General features: G+C 48.5%; 1 pseudogene across 1 annotated transcript; it reads right to left on the bottom strand.

Moving 5' to 3' along the window:
- Nucleotides 1–487: 487 nt before the first annotated feature.
- Nucleotides 488–1,211, bottom strand: LOC308670393 (annotated as a pseudogene). Its single transcript has one exon. The product of its transcript is annotated as an uncharacterized misc_RNA (transcript).
- Between the last annotated feature and the right edge of the window lie 11,407 nt (nucleotides 1,212–12,618).

Here is a 12,618-nt window from a genome sequence, read left to right on the forward strand (position 1 = left end):
CTTTGCAGGCTTTTTTTCTCATAGAACGCTCAGAACGGCGTTCCGGCACCTTTTTTTTCCACACACACAAAAAGCTTTTGCACAAGCTGTGCTACTCCCTCTATTGGCTTTCGAAAGCCTATTGGCTTTTGAAAGCCAATAGGAATTGCTGCTGAGCGTGCCAAAAGACCCAGTCAGCAAATGTTGGACAGGCAAGTTGTCTGCAGCAAAGGTGAGTTGTCAGGAACTTTGCACCTCTATCTGTTGCCCAACTACACCATCTCAACTAGGTAAGTAAGAGAGGGCAAGGAGTGGGAGGTGGGTTCTGCGGAGTGCATGTGCACTCCTTCCTTTTGCTCACCCATGTCAGCCAGGCTGGTGGCCTACCCGATGCTGGACCTGGGGGGGGGTTAGTGTGCGTCTCCGAACTATGTCCATGTTGGTCTTTCCCAGCTGTGCCTTCCTTGCGTGATCAAACTGAGACACGGAGCTGCAGATGGCATCGTTGCTAGAGGGGGGCCAAGTGGGCAGTGCGGCTGAAACCCAGGGGCTGGGGAGGGGGCTTTGGGAGGCAGCCTGGGGTGGCTGCATCAGACACCTTGCAGCCCTGCAGCCCATAAATATCCACAATGTCTGGGAAGTCCCCCAGCGGGTGCTGAAGACCAGTGTCCAGCTTCCTTGGCATGGTGGCGAAGGCAGGAGGCTTGGCGTGCTGTAGACCAGGCTGTTGCAGGGCGCCGCCACAGCCCCCATCACGTAGCCGCCACCTGGGGCAGACTGGCCCGGCCGGCGGTCCTGCAGAGCACATCGGGCAAGCTGGCGCAGGTGGGCATCCATCCAAGGGGCACTGATGGCCCTGGCAGGCAAGTGGGGGAGAGTCCACCAGGCTCCCGGCTGGCCCAGGTCCTCCACCTTGGCCAGTACTTGTAGTCTGGGTAGATGAGCATGTGGCACTCCCAGAGCTGCTTGGACTCATGGATGAAAGGCCGCTTCTGGGCAGCATCGAGGCACTGCCAGGTGGCGCCCAGCTGCTTGGAGATCTCCGAGTTGTACAGCCGGGGCTGCTCCTGTGTGATCCACTGCCACTGTGCACATGACCAGACCATGAAGGCATTCATGGGCTGCTTCGCCTTCTCTGGCTGGGCTGTTGAGGGTGGTTGCAGGGCTGGGGCCAGCTGGGACTGCCGCCCAGCCACTGGCAGGCACCTCTGGGGTGTAGAATCCCACAACATCCGCCTGTCAGGGAGGGCCCGACTAGAGAGCCTTGAGAGGTCCCTTGGCTGGAGCAGCTGGCAGCAAGTGAGTCACAGAGATTGACCAAAATGTTCATCTTGGGTCTGAATTCTCATGCAGTGAAAAGGTGAGGGCTTGCAACTTCTGGTTGTAGTTATCCATCTTCTTGCACACTGAGATAACCGGCCATTTGTACAAATACAGAGTCTATCATGCTTTTATATTTATATGGAACAGATATATTACCTGAAAATTTAGGGGAGAAAAAATTGTGTATATATGTATTTTGGTTCTGACTTTAGAAGCATTTGATATGTCTGCACTGCCAATTGTACTGTCAATTATATACCTATAATAAATACATCACTCGTGAAATAATTTTTGGAATGTGTAAAAAATTTGAACCAGCCCAGAAACTCATTTCCCATTGTTTGTGTATATATAGAAAGTAAACCCTGAAATAGATTTGGAAAGAGCAAGGACTTTGATTAAATGGAAATGTTGCTAAGCATAGAACTGTTGAGTAAATTTGCAGCTGTTTCTGATGTTTTCTTTTTATGTGCTTATGATTTTACATCGGATTTTAAAATCAGCTAAATTGAATAGGAATAAGATTGTGACTGAAAGAATACTAATTCTGAAATATAGTAAATATCTTTAACAAGTAAGGTTAAATTTAGCTTTAGTGTAATTTGCTTGCTTACTGTAGCTAAAACTGGAAATTATATTTCTAAAGCATGAGTATGGATCATTGAAAAGAACAAAGATTTAATATTTATGATTCGAAAATATAAATGTGTGAGAAACATGTTTTTAAAGACCTTTGCCGCTTGTTCTCATATATACCCTGCCAAAGGAATAACTAAAATTATGTAATTTAGAATCTACCAAGCTTCCCTCCCATGGACAGAAGACAATCCATAGGAAATGTGAATAGCTTTAGCAGCAATAATAAATCTAATTATACTATGCATGTTAGCCAAACCCTGGAGCAGTGGTAGCAATCTTCTATCACAATGGCAAGCCCTTTAAGATTATATTTTCAAAGAAACAATGGAACCCTTGTCAGAGGCACTGGAAATATAACTTATGTGTAAAAAAAAATGAATGTCAGCTTTCATGCATTCCTTCAATTTCAATTTACACTACTAAATAAACTAGGAAACTTTTAAAAAACATAATTGCAGGACTAACTAATTTTTTACTTTTTTTTTACTTTTAGTGTAAAAGTGTGACCCCAAATGTAAAGATGAAAAAAATCACTAATTACTTCTCAACCACCTTTCCTGCTAACAAAAAGGCCAGAATATTAACAGGCACAATGACAGAACACACAGAAATAACAACCCCTGTTAATATTTCCGTATCTGATCTTAAGAAGCAGAGCCAAACCACAAATGACTGGCCAGACTGCTGGACCTATGAGCAAAAAAAGATTTTTGCTAGAAGAATGAATGGCTCTGTGTTTGTAACATGAAACTTGGCTGTATGCCTTGTAAAAAAGTTGGAAATCTAGGTGTTGAGTCAAAAATGGGTATGAAACTTTCCAAAGAATGGATTAACAATGAGTTAACCTATTCTAGCACAGATAGGATGCAACAGTTGACCTCACTTTGAAAAAATTTTTGATCACAGAGAATCTGCTGCACATAAAGCAGCATTAAAAATAGTTGCTGAAAGCGAAAAATGAGAATGTTTTTTTAACGTCATTATCTCATGAAAAAATAATAACTGGAATTTTTTTTCAAACTACATATAAAGTAGCAAAGGAAAATCAATTATCATTTTGAAACTGAAATTGATGTGCAAGAACAGAACGGAGTTGAATTGGGTTGTATTCTTCATTCTACAAATGCGTGTATTAACATTGTTAATCATATAAGCGAAGAAATGAGGAAAATTGTGGTTAAAGAAATTGTTCAATCCAATAATAAAATTTCATTGATAATTGATGAACCACAATAAGCAAAAAACTACCCTCATAGTATTTGTTCGGTGCTGTATTGAAGGTGTGGGAATGAATTCACCGGTAAATTTGTTTTTAGACTTGGTAGATCTTGAAAAAGTAACAGCAGAAGGAATATTTGATTCCTTACTCCAATGTCTTCACTCTTATGGGATGACAAAAGATTATTTGAAAAAATATTTGATTTCTCTGGCATGCGATGGTACCGCTGTGATGATGGGATGTAAAAGTGGAGTGAAAAAATTGCTGTCAGAACATTTTCCTTCTATTATAGTTTGGCATTGTGCTAATCACAGACTATAATTATCAGTAGGTGATGCTGTCAAGGAAACTTCAGTAATAAATAGATTCCAATCATTTATTGATAAACTGTATGTCATATATACTATGCTTCAGCAAAGAATAGTAGAGAGTTGCATTCATGTGCAGAATTACTGGTGGCTAAACTGCTGAAAATTGGAAGAATTTTAAGTACCCGATGGGTGTCATCTAGTATGTGTACAGTTTTGACTGTATGGAATAATTTTGAATCCCTTGTGTATCATTTTGTACAAGCAATGCATGATCCTACAAGAGATAAAAATGATAAATGCACTTATGATGGTTTAAAAAGAAAAATAACATCTACAGAATTTTTATTGGACCTAGGATTGATGTGTGATGCTCTCCAAGAATTGTCAGATTTAAGTTTGGATTTACAGGACCACAACATGGACCTGTATAAGGCAAATAAGAAAATAAAAATACTGGTACAAGTTTTTTAAAAAAGAAGACAGAACTTTGGGCCCTATTATAAATGTGCTGTTACTGCTGTACATGATCTTCGCTTTCATGGAGTTTTACTTCACGAAAAAGATTCAAGAAAGGATCCTCCCATTGACCCATGTATATTTTATACAAAATTAAAAGAATCAATTGAAAAAAGATTGCTTGATAGCAAAGATGATGAGTTGGTGTATTGGTCTCGCGTACTTGATCAAAAACATTGGCCTGAAGATATTAATACTCAACTGACATTTGGAGAAGTGGAAATTAGAAACTTGTCAATCAGACTGCAACTAAATGAAAGAGAAATGATTTGTGGATTCTGTAAAATACATTCTCAAAAAGACATATCCAGAAAAACTGTTGCATTTGATATGGACTCTGAATACCATTCCCATTACTTCAAGTGAATGTGAATGTGGGTTTTCACAGATGAATTTAATTGCCACCCCAACAAGAGCTTCGTTAAAGACTAAGACAATTCAGCACTTTTGTTCATCAAACTTGTTGGACCACCTCTGAGACTTTTCGATCCTTCAAAGTATGTTGATCTGTGGTTACTCAGAGGATGACATTCGACCATAGATACTAAGAGCAAGGAAAGGAGTCAAGAAGATTTGCTGAACGAGAATTGGACAAAACTTTGGAATTTACTATGAACATTTGCCTTAAACACAATAAATTAAATATATGTCAAGAATTGAATATATAATTGTTTAATTATATAAATAAATATATAAATAAAATTATATAAATAAAAGATTAACAAGATGAGAGTTCCGGCACCTTTTTTTTTTAGAAAAAAAGCACTGCTGCTCTGTGATTGCAGTACAGTTTTAAATAGCTTTAGTTCACAGAGAGCTCCAATGTGTTGGCAAATATTACATCAGACTGATAGATTGCATTTATGCTTGAGCAATCCTACAATTTACCACAGATTCATTTTCTACAGTTAAGTGCAGAAAAAGAACAGGATGTTTTCTCTTAAAAGAGACACCAACCATCAAAAGACATTTTAGAGTAGTGGGGAAAAAATCAGAAGGACCTTGACAAACACATTTTATTAAATAGCATAACTTTTCATGAACTGCTATACACTTCCTCAGATCACAAAAGCTTGTGCTGTTTAATAAAATTTGTTATTTGGAAAAGATACTATCAGATTCCTGATTTTTTTTTGCAGTCATCTGCAGATGATTTAAACGATGTTTACCTTTGAAAATGACACAGGGTATTGCTTTTTATTGTTATTGTTTTTGTTTTAATCCTATGCTCACCATCAATTGTGGTATGTCTGATATATAAATCAATATAATCTATCATTGTAGATAAACAAAAGTCTGAATATTTCTCTCATTGAGCTTTTAACTATTAAATGTTCAATTTTTTATTATACTTTGTAATTTTAAGAGAATCATGCCTCAGTATGTGGTACTAAATTAAATAGAACTAAAGAGTCTTCACATTCTATTTTTTAAAAAATGTAATTATAAGAATTGTCTGATAAAATCATCTGATTAAGATTCATAATTCTGGAATTTGTATGGACTCCTTTACCTCTGTATCACCTCTTCATGCCAAGTCATGAGATGACAGGACTTTGGAATCAGACAAGTTTGGACATACAACATGTCTGGACAGAATTATTTCTGAAACAAGTGCTCAAGTATGTTCAGTTCTAATGACAAGTTTCACAGCCATAACTTTGGTTTTAGCAAATTTGCACACTATCTCTACAAATTTGTGTTTTAAGAAGGATCAGTGAGACTAAAGGAAACATTCTCCAGAAATTCTGGGTTACAATTTTTGCAGTTCCTTGCTATTGGTGTGCTGGCTATGGCTGATGTGAATTTCAAACATTTGAAGACACTAGACCTATGCTTGCCCTACATCATTCTTTGGAGAAAACATTGTGATAATTTCAATTCCTGGAATTAAGGGTTCTATATGAATCTTCTACTTAAATAGTCACAATGTCTGAGGTCAATCCTGCTGCATTTGAGAGTTCTCCTCCTTAATCTCCTGACTCAGACCTTGGACTCTTGGTCCAAGTCTTGTTTTGTTTACTCAGAGGACACAATAATGTCAGTTCATGCAAGTGGACCCAAAGTCACAATCAAGGCAACAACAAGGTTTCAGGATGCCAGTCATGATCTATCTATTGCTAAAACTCTCATGTCTTTCCCTTTTAACTGAGTGAAATAGTGCATCCTAGTGAAAAACTTTGTCAACAAAGGTACCTCCAAATGGGCTAAGTTACAAAATGCCAGAATCCATGACTCCTGGGGGAATGAAATTTAGGAAAGTTTTGGCTATTTTAGTGCTGTTGTGTTGCTCTGGTCACATGATCCTCATTTTCAATATTCCATGACAGTTTCCTGGCTACTTATGCACTCCTTTGCTCCTTCCTCCACCCAGCAACAACCACTTACCTGCCTGCTGGGAAAGAAAAAGAAGGGAAGGGAGAGAGAGGAAAGAAAGGAAGGGAAGGAAGAAGGAACCCCAGTACATCTTCTCCAATCCATGTGGCGCTTCTTGTACAGCCCCAATGTCTTCTCTGACCCATGTGACACTCCCTGCATATCCCAGCTTGCCCTCCCTGACCTGTGTTTCCTCTGCACCCTCCCTAATCCACACACACCTCTTGTGCACTCCCAAGCAGTCCAAGACATCCTTCCCAGCCCTTGGTCCCACCTATCACACACCCCTGCGTGCTCTTTCTCATCCATCCTGCCCACCCATGCCGATCATGTACATACCCTGCACCCCTGCAAAACCCCTTGCTTCTCTCCCACACCCTGCAGCAGCTACTTAAATGCCTGGTGGCCTTTGACTTGTCACTTCCTTCTGGTTTCCCCATGATTTTCTCCCTACAAACTTCCCACAAGCAAAGCAAATGGGGAAGACAGTAGGAATTCTAGGGAGGGAGAGCAGGAGAGAGGAAAGGATGGGAAGGAGGGAAAGGTGAATGGGATGAAGGAAGGGAGTGATGAAAGGAAGGAAGATTTTTGATGCTCCCAGCCAGTTTCCCACAAGAATACTTAATGGGGAAGCCAGCAGGAAATTGGAAGTTGCTCCTGCATTTTTGCCCACTTGTGGTCATCCTGTTTTTCTGTTTAGGTATGGAAATATCTCTGAAATGATCAGCCAATGGGGCTTTCTGTATATAACTGAAATAATTACTGTAAATATATCTCTTTACTCACAAAATAAGCAATAGCAACATGCATACATGGGGAAAAATCTATATATCACTTTCTACTATGAATAAAATTTATACATATTAGTACATATGAAGATTCTTTGCTGTTCAAGAACTGGACACACCATAAAGTAACAAGCCTGTACAAATGGCTTTTTCTGGCAACACGCACTTCCCCAACAGCAGGCTATTGCTTTGAGTTAACTCCACTCTTCTATGACTTTGCAAGATAATATTGTCAAGTAAATATTGCACCAGGGTAGCTGCTCACCATAACTTGTGATCCTGACTGTAATGTAGTGGGTCTGATGCAAGGAAGAGACGCCAGCTGGAGTACGTGTTCAGCTCTTTATTGTGGGGGGTTTCGTACTGGCAAACAAGGGCTACCTGGTCTCCTTATATACCTGGCCAGGTAGGCGGCTAGCCAATGGGGTTGGCCCTAGGTTTCCCGCCGAAACTAGGTTTCCCACCAAAACCGTCCAGGCCAACGCCCCCTAGTGATGCTGCTATGCAGATGCCTGCATCTGGATACATAGCACCCCTCCCCCCTTAGAGAAGAACCTCCCTTATAACTATAACACACATAACTATATACAATGCATACATATTACATAACAACGAGTTGAGATCACTTGCACACATAGTCTGCTAGGTATGCAGGTGTCCTGTGGGGTCTGGTGGACCGTATGGGTGTGGCTTCTCCCTGGCCCGGCACATCTGGTTCACGGTGCTTCTGCGCTTGGTTAAGTCCGGCTGCTGGGTTCGCCACCGATGATGCCCTGCTGCTGCGGCAGGGCTGGCTGCAGGAGGCCATCTTCCGCTAGTTCAGGGTCCGTGGTCTGGCCTCTTGGTCTGGCCTCTTCTGGTGTGTGATTGTCAGGTTGGGCGTGTGTGGTGCACTCAGGGACCCTTCCTCTGAGCTGGTCAATATGTCGCCTGATGTGTCGATCCCCCTCCACCCCTATGATGTAGGATAGAGGCCCTGTTTTGTCAACCACTGTCCGCGGAATCCATGTGTGACCTGCCCCGTAGTTCCTTACCCAAACCGGGTCCCCCACGTTGAGCACCCTGTGTGTAGGTGGCTTCTCAGTGTGTGCCACCACCCGGTCAGGGTGCAGCTGGTCAAGCTTGGTGATGAGACGCCGTCCCCATCATAGTTCTGCTGGGCTCTTTCCGGTGGCAATGCATAGTGTGGTGTGTTGTGTGAGCAAAAATTTTGCAAACCTGTGATGCCAGTCCCTGCTGATGATGCACCGGAGTGCGTCCTTAGTCGTCCTTACCATCCATTCAGCTTGCCCGTTAGTCGATGGGTGGAAGGGCGCGGAGGTGACGTGTCTAATCCAGTTCGCCTTCAAGAATGCCTGGAAATCATTAGCGGTAAACTGAGGCCCGTTATCAGACACAATTACATCGGGGAGGCCGTGTGTGGCAAAGAGGGCTCTGAGCACCTGGATTGTCCTTGCTGAGGTCATGTTGGGGACAGGAGCTACCTCCAACCACTTAGAGTGGCTATCCACTACCACTAGGAACAGTTGGCCCTGGAAGGGCCCCGCATAGTCAATGTGAATGTGGGACCAGGGTGTGCGTGTGGCCTCCCACCTGTGCACGGGTGTGTCAAGCCCCGCCGGCTTGCCAAGCATCCAGGCCTCGACACCGTCTCCGCCGCTCTCTCCGCCGGCACGGGGAAGCGGCCCCTCCCTCCCCCAGCAGACTGCCGTCTCCTGCGCTCACCTGCACTCCCGGACCGCAGCAACTCGCTACCGGCCAGCAGACATCCATGCTGGCCGCGTTGGGTCCCGGTGGCCACGCCGCGCCGGAGCAGCCAGCCGGAACCGCCAGCCGCAAACACCCTGAAGACGTGGTGTCAGGCTCCCGCCGACCAGCTGATGGGCGCAGCCTCGCCCGGCTTACGCACGCAGCGCCGGGTCTCCACCTCGCAGCTGGCCAGTGCGCTCACAACCGGGCGGCTGATGGGCGCGCTCTCACCCCACCGACGAGGACGGCTCCGGACACCCATCGGTCAGCCGGTGGGCATGCCTGCACCGGCCAACCCCCGGCAGCCCGGCGGCTGGGCCCGGAGCCACGGCCTGTGCCCGCGCCCGGTTCCTGGGAGCAACGCCAGCGCCCTGCTGGGCCACAGGAGCAGCCAGAGCTGGGACAAGTAAAGGACAATGGAGGAGCAGCTGGAGGAACTGACCTGCCACGGGCAGCCATGGACGGGGGGCTGGCCATGCTCACGCTGCCTCTCCTTCTGGCTGGGCATTCGTGTGGGCGTGCAGGGTGGGAGAGCACAGTAGCAACATCGGGACGGGCAGGGAAGCGCATGGAGGCGGAAGGACAGGCCTTACCTGGGAGAGGGCCTGGCGGGCCGCAGCAACACACGCGGTGGGTGGTGGCTGTGCAGGGTGATGGGTGGGGCTTTTATGGGGAGGCGGGCGGATGCCGGTTTGCTTTGAAGGGGTGGGGTTAGGGTGTAGCTGCACGATAAAAGAGCGTTGAGGCTGGATGCCTCAACGCTGACTTTACCGCGGTTTGTGTGAGAAATAAACCTGGTCACCCGTACCTTTGGAGTGCTTGTCATTCTTCGCAGAGGATGTTGTGACAGTAAGTCAGCGTTTTCTTGGGATTCCTTCTGTTGTTACCCACGCTCTGGGCATGGCAGAGGATCCACAGGGGCTTGCTTTGGCAGCCGATGGGGACGGGGCCGTGGCAGCTGCAGCTGCAGAACCACCTGACCCAGTTGTGAAGGAGGGGCCGGTGGTGCGGCCGAAGACAAAGGGAGTTGTGGCCACGGCCGCTGGCAGTGAAGGCAGGGAGGAAGGGCCTCTGGCTCGCAGCGGGGAGTGGTGGTACAGTCCTGCACTGGAGCACTTGGACCTGGCCCGTGGAGAGGTCCGTTCAGGGGGCTCGGCGACGGCCTGGAGAGAGCGACGGCTGACGGAGGAGGAAGGCGAGGAGTGGAGTTACTCCACGGCTCCAGGGGCCTATACATTGGATGTGTTGTGGGACCGTTTTGGGGAGTTTGGGTGTCAGGAACCGATGCCTTGGTCGCCGGGTCCGGGCCGGGAAACACGACGGTGGTCGCTGCAGAGGCTAACGCCTGGCCAGTCAGGCCAGCCCGGTTTCCGTCTGGCAAGCCCAAGGTTCCGGGGCCCGCCGTCACAGCCGACGGCTTCAGGAACAGTTCGCGCCGAACGACCACCCCCTGAGGAGTTGGACCAGGCAGAGCCTGCCAGGTGGACAACAACGGCCGGGGCTCCCACTAGGCCATGGAGCGGGCGGTACCAGGCACCAGGTATGAGGGGCCCCAGGCCTCAGGGGGGGTCCTGGGGCCCAGGATTGCTCTGGGGCCCTCCGCCTCTGCCGGTGGCGTACGATGGCCACCCTGACCGGCTCGCCATGTTCCTGAGCCATACCATTCATCATCTGGATCAGTACAGTGCGGCCTACGCCTCCCAATGGGCCATGGTGGTGGCCATCACTGCGAGCCTGCAGGGAGAGGCCGTGGCGTGGGCGGCTGACCTGTATGGGGAGCACGCTCGGGAGCTGGCTGATGTTGGACTGTTCCTGGAAGCACTGCGAACGCAGTTCGAGGACGTGGCCCATGCTCATAGAGCTGAGGCGGAAGTGGTGGGACTGCGACAGCAAGGCAGGCCTGCGGCAGAGTACGTCGGTGAGTTCCACCGGGTGGCTCGCAAGCTGCGCTCCTGGCCAGAACGCCTGCTGGTGCACCACTTCCAGGCAGGGTTGGACGGTGCGCTACGTAGGGCGTGCGTGGTGCGTGGGGTGCCCGAGCGACTGCTGGAGTGGTATCGTGTCGCTGTCGAACTCGACGTCAGGCTACATGAGTGTAGGGGAAAGCCGGAGGGGGTGGTTGGGTCCCGCAGGATCCCTGAGAGGCTGAAGGAGGAGGACCGGAAGACCGTGGCACCAGCGGCAAAACCACCTGTGCCGCCCATAAGGCCAATAATAAAATGCTTCCGGTGTGATCAGCCAGGACACCGTGTGGCCGACTGCCCTTTGCCGGCGCCCCGTGTGGGCGCAGCCACCCCTTCTGGCAAGGCAGCTACAGCACGGAAGTCGGTGGAATGTTCAAGAGCTGCTCACCAGATGGCGACCCTCATGATGACACCAGCAACGGAGATGGAGACACCTGGGGCCAACGACCCAGAACCCTACGAGAGCCAGGAGGAGGAGGAGGAGGACCCCATGGTGAGTGGCCCGGTGGTACCCTTCACGGTTCCGGTTGTGCTCGTCAACCCGCGGACGGGTCGTAGGGAGGCCTACCCGGCCCTGATTGACTCAGGCAGTACCCGGTGCCTACTCAGCCAGACGGTGGTTGCCCGGTTGGGACTGGAGGTGCGGCGACTGCCAACCCCTCTCCGTTTCCAGCAGGTGGATGGGTCTCTTCTGGGGGGGTCCCGGTAACCCGGGTGACGAGCCCTATCCATTTGGAGATGGGGACCCATTGGGAGACGATGTGGTTCCTTGTCGTTCCATCTATGACGGAGGCGGTGATCCTGGGGCTGACGTGGCTCGACAAGTGGGGTCCCACGATATGGTGGGAAGGGGGCTGTCGACATCTGCGGTTGGGGACAGGGCCACAACCGCCACCACATGCATACGTGGGTCCCTCTGGTCAGCGAGGGAGCGAGCAAGTCCAAGGGGCAGAAGGGGTGGGGGAAGCCCGCTTTCCACAGGCGTACGCCGACCTGGCTGAGGTGTTTGCCGAGAGGGAGTGTGATGCTCTGCCTCCCCACTGAGCAACGGACTGTGCCATCGAGCTTGAGCCGGGCGTCAAGCTGCCAAAACCGCGCATGTACGCCCTGACACCCCACGAGATGCAGGAATTATGGCGTTATATTGATAAGAACCTTGCGAGGGGGTTCATTCAACCTGCCCGGTCCAAGATAGCAGCGCCGAAACTGTTCCGAGAAAACAAGGATGGCACGCTTCGACTGTGTGTCGACTTTTGTGGAGTCAACGTGGTCTGTGTGGAGCACTTGTATCCGCTGCCCCTCATGAAGGACCTCCTGGCACATCTGTCGACAGGCCGCATCTTCACGAGGTTGTATTACCGGGTGAGGATCAGAGCCGGGGATGAGTGGAAGACGGCGTTCAACTGTCCGTTGGGCAGCTTCCAGTTCCGGGTTATGCCGTTCGGACTCCAGGGGCCCCCAGCCGTCTTTATGCAGCTGATAAACCAGGTGCTTCACAAACACCTGTATCGAGGGGTGCTAGTTTACCTGGATGACATCTTGATTTATTCTAAGACCATGGAGGAGCACGTCACCCTTGTGCGCCAGGTGTTACGGAAGCTGCTGGCTGCCCGCCTCTATGTGAAGCTCACAAAGTGTGAGTTTCACAAGACGAGATTGGATTACCTGGGGTATCGGGTTTCCGCGAGTGGCATAGAGATGGACCCTCATAAGGTGGAAGCCGTGCAGCAATGGCAAGTGCCGTGGACGCGACG

This window comes from Vipera berus (genome assembly GCF_964194415.1).
Source record: "Vipera berus genome assembly, chromosome: 6".
Taxonomy (NCBI): Eukaryota; Metazoa; Chordata; class Lepidosauria; order Squamata; family Viperidae; genus Vipera; species Vipera berus.